Source organism: Octopus bimaculoides, chromosome 10 (assembly GCF_001194135.2).
Source record: "Octopus bimaculoides isolate UCB-OBI-ISO-001 chromosome 10, ASM119413v2, whole genome shotgun sequence".
NCBI lineage: Eukaryota > Metazoa > Mollusca > Cephalopoda > Octopoda > Octopodidae > Octopus > Octopus bimaculoides.
The window spans coordinates 54,544,827-54,552,326 of NC_068990.1; the positions used below are offsets into that span (position 1 = coordinate 54,544,827).

Consider the following 7,500-nt stretch of genomic DNA (forward strand, 5'->3'; position numbering starts at 1 on the left):
ATAAAATGATGGTGCAGTGTATGCAGGTTGAAGGCTATTCTATGGTTATGAGTTCTGCCAAATGCAAGCTTTCTTTTCAGGTACCTGATGCGGCTGTCTCTCATCCCAGGGTTACACAGGTCCACACCTTCCACACCCTCAGAGTTGGGACACTTAATGTTGGCATATTGAAAGGTAGGTCCGGTGAGATTGTTGAGATGTTTGAACGGAAATGTGTAGATCTGTGCTGCATCCAAGAAGTAAGATGGAGAAGTTCTGCTAGGTTCCTCACAGGCAAAGAACATAGGTATAAGATTTTCTGGGTAAAGAACACTGACAGGTTTGGGGACGTGGGTATACTTCGTGTGGAGAAATGGGTTGATTAGGTAATTGAGGTAGACAGAGTCTGTGATAGAATACTTAAGCTTAGATTAGTGCTGCAACATGGATTAGCAACCGTTATCTCAGCTTATGCCCCTCAGCCAGGACTACATGATAAGGACCTTCTCTTTGTGGCTGGTGACTTCAATGGGCATGTTGGACAACATGCAGGGGGCTTCCATGGCATACATGGTGGCTATGGTTTTGGTTCTTGCAATGAGGAGAGAACCAGGCTGCTGGAGTTCTGTGATGCAAATGATTTTATGGTTTGCAATACCAACTTCAGGAAACCTGCCAGTCACCTAATCATCTACCAGTCTGGTGGACACACTAATCAAATTGACATCCTCGCCAAGAAACAGGAAAGATGGCTACTTATAAATGCCAAAACCTTCTCAGGTGAAGAATGCACCCACAACATAGATTAGTAGTTAACGACTTCAGGATCAGGGCTAAATGGATGCCCAGAAGACTACCAGCATGGAAAAGAAGGGTCTGGTAGCTTAAGGATCCTGTGAATGGACAGAGATTTTGAGATGTATTACTCAAAGCTTTTGACAAAATAGAGGAGGATATAGCATCATATGATGTGGAAGACAACTGAAGGCTCCTATAGGACAACCTGTTGAGGGTTACTGATCAGATCTGTGGATGGTGCAAAGTCCCCTCTCGACCCAAGGTAACATGGTGGTGAAACAATGTAGTTGACAGGGCCATTAGGGAAAAGAAAGGGCATGAGAAAACTGGAAGAACAGTGGTAGCAAGGAATTGTATCAGATTGCCAGAAGGGAAGCTAGGAGACAGGTTTACTTAGCCAGAGGGAAAGCAGATAAGAAAAAATTTGCCAATGTTCTGCTTCATGAGGACCAAAGACTTGAAGTGTTTCATGTTGCAAGACAGTGTGTGAGAGAGAAATGTGATGTCATAGAAGAGAAATGTGTTCGCATAGATGATGGCTCACTTGCATTTAATGAGGCTGCAAAGAGAGAGATACTTGGAGATGCTACTATGAAAGGATGCTAAATGAAGAGAATGAATGGGAGAAAGAGAGTCTGCCGTATGTCGACCCAACAGAGGGACCAGCTATCCGAATTGACAGTACCTTGGTAGATAAAGCAATTAAGGGTATGAAGACAGGGAAAGCCCCTGGCTCATCAGGAATCACCACAGAGATGCTCAAAATGTCTGGCGGTGTTGGCTATATTCTTGTCACCAGTATAGTCTATCAGGTAATACATAAAGGAGTCATACAAAAGTCATCACCTTTACAAAAGTAAAGGTGATGCATTAGATACGAATAATTACAGAGGTATCAAATTGTTGGATCAGGTGATGAAAGTCACGGAGAGTGTCATAGCCCAACTAATTAGGGAGAGAGTTAGTTTAGACACGATACAGTTTGGGTTTGTGCCAGGGAAAAGCACCACTGATGCTATATTTCTGGTAAGACAGCTGCAGGAGAAATACCTAGCCAAAGTCAAACCTCTGTACCTGGCTTTCGTTGACATGGAGAAAGCCTTTGACAGGATCCCTTATCTAGTGGTCAATGCGGAAACTAGGGATAGATGAGTGGTTAGTGAGAGCTGTACAAGCCATGTATGGGGATACAATCAGTAAGGTAAGGGTTAGCAACAAGTATAGTGAAGAATTCTGGGTAGGGATAGGGGTCCACCAAGGATCAGTCCTCAGCCCCCCCCCCTCTTATTCATCATAGTCCTCCAAGCAATAACAGAGGAATTCAAGACAGGATGCCCCTGGGAGCTTCTCTATGCTGATAACCTTTCTCTAATACAGGACATCACCAACAGTAAACATGAAATACGTGAACAAATGAACGAGAGAAACAAATGGAAAACAGGACAAGTAATATAAAGACCAACCCTTCATCAGTTGAGCATATATATATATATATATATATATATATATATATATATATATATATATATATATATATACATATTCACACACACACACATGTGTATATGTTTATGATGGGGTAGCCAAAAGTAACTGGAAATGTTCTCTGTAGGACAAGCCTGTTGTAGTTCAGGCTTCTACCGCTAGAAGTCACATGATGCAACCCTCAGGCATCAGTGTGCTGACTAGTGGCATCGAGTGAAGTTGTGCTGCCACGTGGTGCATCTTTGTTTTGTAGTACTTTTCCCCTGTTTGTTGATTTTTGCAATGGTCTAAATGAAGGAACAGTATGCTTCTATGAAATTCTGTTTTCTGATGGGGAAAACAATGGGTGAAACAATTCTCAAGCTTCTAACAGCTTATAAGGACGCTGCCATGAGCAAAACACAAGCCTATGAGTGGTTTTCATGCTTTAGGAACGGTCACTTGTTGGCTAAAGATCAACCTCGTCCAGGGCGTCTGTTGACCCCCCCACCCCAAAACAAATGAAAACATCATGAAAATTCATGAACTGATCTAGGAGGACCATCACTGAACAATTGATGAACTTGTTGATATAACTGGTATGTCCAGGAGCACCTTCCAATGAATTTTAAGTAATGAATTGTGAATGGAAAGAGTTGCAGCAATATTTGTGTCTCACTTGCTCACAGAAGATCAAAAGCAATCACAACTGAATGCAATCTGTGAACTGAAAGAAGAGTTGGAAGTTGATCCAGCCATTTTTTCGAAGGTCATCACTGGTGAGGAAAGCTGGTGCTGCAGTATTTGCAGATGTAGAAGAGATGAAAAAAAACAACACTGACATTGAAAGGCATCACTTCACAAGAGTTCCAGAACTGCTCCAAAAAGTAGAAAACACATCCAGACTGATGCATTGCTTCAAATGGATGATATTCTGAAGACAATAATTATCTGAAACCTTCTTTTGAGAAAGGAGATGGTTTCTAACAAAGATACAAAGCTCCTCATCAGAATGTAAATAAAAAAACAAATTCACATTTTAAACTTGAGAAAAGTCTTGTATATTTTCACTGTTCTACTTATAGATAGTATTTTTAATGTATGAATTAGCTGGTTGATTTAATTTTATGAAAACCCTAGTTTATGATGTATGCGTGCGTGTGTGTGTGTTTGTATGTGTGTGTATGTGTGTAAAACAACTTTCTCCCTAAGATTTTTTTATTAGGTCTTCATCAATTCATTCAAAATTGTACTCACCAATCAACTGTTGGACAGAATCAGCTGAAAGATCTGGTCTTCCAAGCTACAAAATAAAGTAAAAATCAGCCAAATATTTTCATTGAATCCATTCCATCACACACTGCACTATTTAAGAAAGCACATCTCTATCATTTTATACATCTCCAATGTTAATCCTAAGTTATTCTTTTCAGATAATGATGGTCATGATTTAAAACAGCTTAATCTTGGGCAGACATCTTAATCCTGGATTCTGAGGCAGGTGTTGTATGTGTTGCTGATATAGCACACACTTTTAGGGATCGCTTCCTCTCATCTCATTTCTGGGTGAGGTTTACCATACTGCTCATTAGTTATTTCAGTTCCTCTCTGCTAGGAGATCTGGATCAATCCAGACCCAATTGTTTTAACAGGCACTAAGGGTCCATCACCCTGGATGCTAGCTGGTGTGGGTGTGTCTCTCCAGGTGCCAAGTTGCAAGTCTTCTGACTTGTGGTTGATCAAATTGAAGATTTCGGATTGATCCAAATAGACCAGAACTCCATCACAGCCACATTCATTATCTACCTCTTCTATGATGTATCAGATTGGTTAGAGGTTGTCATGGATAGATCTGCCAAGAATCACACAGACCTGCATGCTTTTGGTCACACTATATCAATGGTAAGTGCCAACCTCTTCATGAGCACCTTGGACAACATCTTAAACTCTACATACTTTGCAGAGTAATAAACCAGAAATAGTTAATGATATCACCTTTGTTTGCAGCCTTCTTCAGCTGCACCACCACTACCTGGTTAACACAATTGGAAATGTCCCCAGTCGCTTAGTAATTGTGACAGATGTCTGCTAAAAAACATGTATCCTTAAAACTCACAACAGATAGACCATCCAAACAAAGTGATTTACTTTTTTTTACACCTGCCACTCACTAGCAAATGTACCTCAGCTACTGTAATTGTTTTTTGTAAGATTCCACCTCTTCTACTAAGAATTATGGAAGGCTGTCGAAATAGGTGCCATTTCCAGTTCACAACTACTCCCTGTTAGAAACCAGAAACTTAGAATCAGGTAAGTGTCTGTTGCTGCCCACCAAAAATATAACTGTGTCTTTGTTGTCATGTGACATCTCTATCAACAGGACCTACTGAATATCATTCCCACTTTCAGGTGTAAGAGTACACATCTTATCTTTGATAATGCAACTTTTGAGCTTTACATAGAAAAAATGCCGCAGTGCCATTTTCACTGCTAGTACATTGTTTTTTTTTTTTGATGTTTTTTATGGTCTCCTCTTTTAATCAGGTAATTCCTTCTCTAATCTGTTGCTATGCTGGATTGAAAAAATCTCCCCAAAGTCCACTATTTATATAAAGCTTTCACCCATTTTCTTATTGTTTTGTAACTTTATTAAGTCCACTACCACATGTATTGTAACCCTTATTTATATACTGTTGTAAGTTTGAAAGGGTCTTGGTACCGATAATAAAGAAATTTATGTTGTTATTTTACTACTGTCCTCGTTGTTTTTGAGTCCTTGTGGTCAATAAAAAGACAGTTATTGTTATTATTGTTAATGTTGTTGTTGTTACTGTTATGTGTGAGTTCTTGACAAACAAACAAATAAAAAAGACAGAAATACTGCACAATTACCTTATAAAGCATAGCTGCCATTGACTTATGGGCTTTAGTGAGTAAATGTTGTGATGCTGTGTCTGTACCAAGTATACTAATGGTATAATTATACCATTTCACAGCTTCCCACTCCATTTCCATGTCCTGGGCCACATCAGCAATGCTAAGGTATTGTGTCGTCTCTAAAGCCATAGTTCTCTTTCCCAGCAGATTCCCTCTTGCCAGTTGATACAGTGGTACTTGGTATATTTCTACAATCCGTAGAAGTCCAAGTGATGCCCCCTCAAGGTCATCTGTGTCTGGCCACATTTCTGAGTCTTGTATGAATTTGGCAGTGTGTAAGAATTCTATAACAAAAGAATATGTTAAGTAATGGCATTGCTCCAGCATGGCACCACCCAGAGGCTGGAACCAGTAAAATAGTAAATGCAAAATATGTAAATAAGTTGGATATTTAAGAATTTTAAGTAGTGGCAGGATTAGAAACTAAAGCTGCTTGGTGCAATATTGGTTTCAAATTTTGGCACAAGGCCATCAATTTTAGGGGAAGGAAAAGTTAATTATATTGACCCCAGTATACAACTGATACTTATTTTATCAACCCCGAAAAGATGAATGGCAAAGTCAACCTTGGCAGCATTTGAACTTAGAATGTAAACATGGATGAAATAATACTAAGCATTTTGTTTGGCAAGCTAATGATTCTGCCAGCTTTCTGCCTTTATGTCCAGTGACATAAATCAGAGACAGTGATCAAGAATGTTGCGGAGTTACTTCTTTTAACTTCTCCTCTCATACTGATATTTACTATCAACTACACCACCTTTGCACATCATTCACTACATAACCTTCTTCACTCATCTCCAACCACTTATTACTCTCCTCCCAATCTCCTATGTATTTATCCAGCCACCCCTCCTCATCCTCAGTCTGTATTCTCTCTTATAATCATCTTCTTGCACCTTGAGAGTATGCTCTGTCATCTACCAACTTATCTTCTTCCCAGATATCCACATTGTCCTTACATAATGCAGGGTAGCCATGTATTTCTTTTATAACAAGACACTTGTACCTGTCCCTCTGTTATACTTTGACCCCTCCACACTTGGCATAAAGCCACGTCCACCCTCTCCTACAACCCCACTCAGCTGAGGGGATTTCTTCTTTCCCTTTGTTTTGCAAGTTACTTGGTAACTTTTTTGATCTTCCAAAGTCATCTTGGTGTATAAGACAATCTACTCATTTTGACTAAATTTTGGTCTGAAAAATTCAACTTGTATGCTAGAAATTCGATGTGTGTATGTGTGTGTATATATATATGCACATATTTTTGAAAGCAAAGTTTTTAGTTTTTCATCACATATTTAATCTTATTTAATTAAATCTAAACAAAATTTTTTACAAAATCCATCATTGACATCAATAGGATTTGAACTTGTAACACAGAGAGCTGGAGCAAATACCACAAGTTATTTTATATGATGCAATAATAAATTTTGCCAGTTTGCTGTTATTGTATTATAATTAATAAAAGACAAATAGATGGAAAGATGGCTAGAAATATTATGGACCCTTGGTTACATTTCACCATCTTAGTCTCATTTATTTGTGGCTTAGTCTGAATAAGATCTTTGGGACAAGGTTGTTGGTGGGGATAGAGAACAGAGAGGAAGAAACCACAACCCATGGGTTGTGGAAAAGTGGTGTACTCAGATATTGAGTTATCTCTAGAGTGGTTGATCTGTCTAAATGTCTTGCAATGGAGTGGAATCTACTAAAGGTACTCAGTGGTAAAAAGGTTGTGTTATGTCAGGCAATAATCTACTACTCAAAAATATGCACACTAAGATAGACTTAAGCACTGTTTTTGTTTAACCAATTTTGCTTGTGATGCTTGGGTTGATCTAGGGTCATACAAGAATACATATACATAATGTTGTGCTGTGGGATTGAATCTGGATTGACATTATTGCAAACTAAAGTTCTTAAGCACATGAAACTAAATGTCAATTCTATTGTGGTACTTACTGTTTGCAAATGTTTCTGACTCTGGTGTAACATGTTCAGTCCTTAATATCATGTTTAATAGGTCCTTTATTCGGTGCCATTCATACAAGAATCTGTGAACAAGCTGATAACTATTCACTGCATTTCCTACTTGTCTGCCTTCTTGGGACAACTTGTGTTCAGTTTTCACAACAAATCTGCAGTGAATTATTAATATGTTACATAATGGATGGAATCAGAAAAATCATGTTTTATTTATCTGTTTATAAACTTAATGTAACAAAATGCTCGGTTTTAGTTTCATTTGTCTACTTTCTGAGTTCAAATCACACTGAGATTGATTATATCTTTCACCTCTTCAGCATTGTTAATATAAAT

General features: G+C 38.5%; 1 long non-coding RNA gene across 1 annotated transcript in view; it reads right to left on the reverse strand.

Moving 5' to 3' along the window:
- Positions 1–5,224, reverse strand: part of LOC128248855 (uncharacterized) — a 10,001-nt gene extending 4,777 nt beyond the window's left edge. Inside the window, exons 1-2 of the long non-coding RNA XR_008264980.1 lie at positions 5,134–5,224; positions 3,499–3,544 (exon numbers count right to left, since the gene is read on the reverse strand). This is a non-coding gene — a long non-coding RNA (uncharacterized LOC128248855). The remainder of the gene's footprint in view (positions 1–3,498; positions 3,545–5,133) is intronic.
- Positions 5,225–7,500: the final 2,276 nt, after the last annotated feature.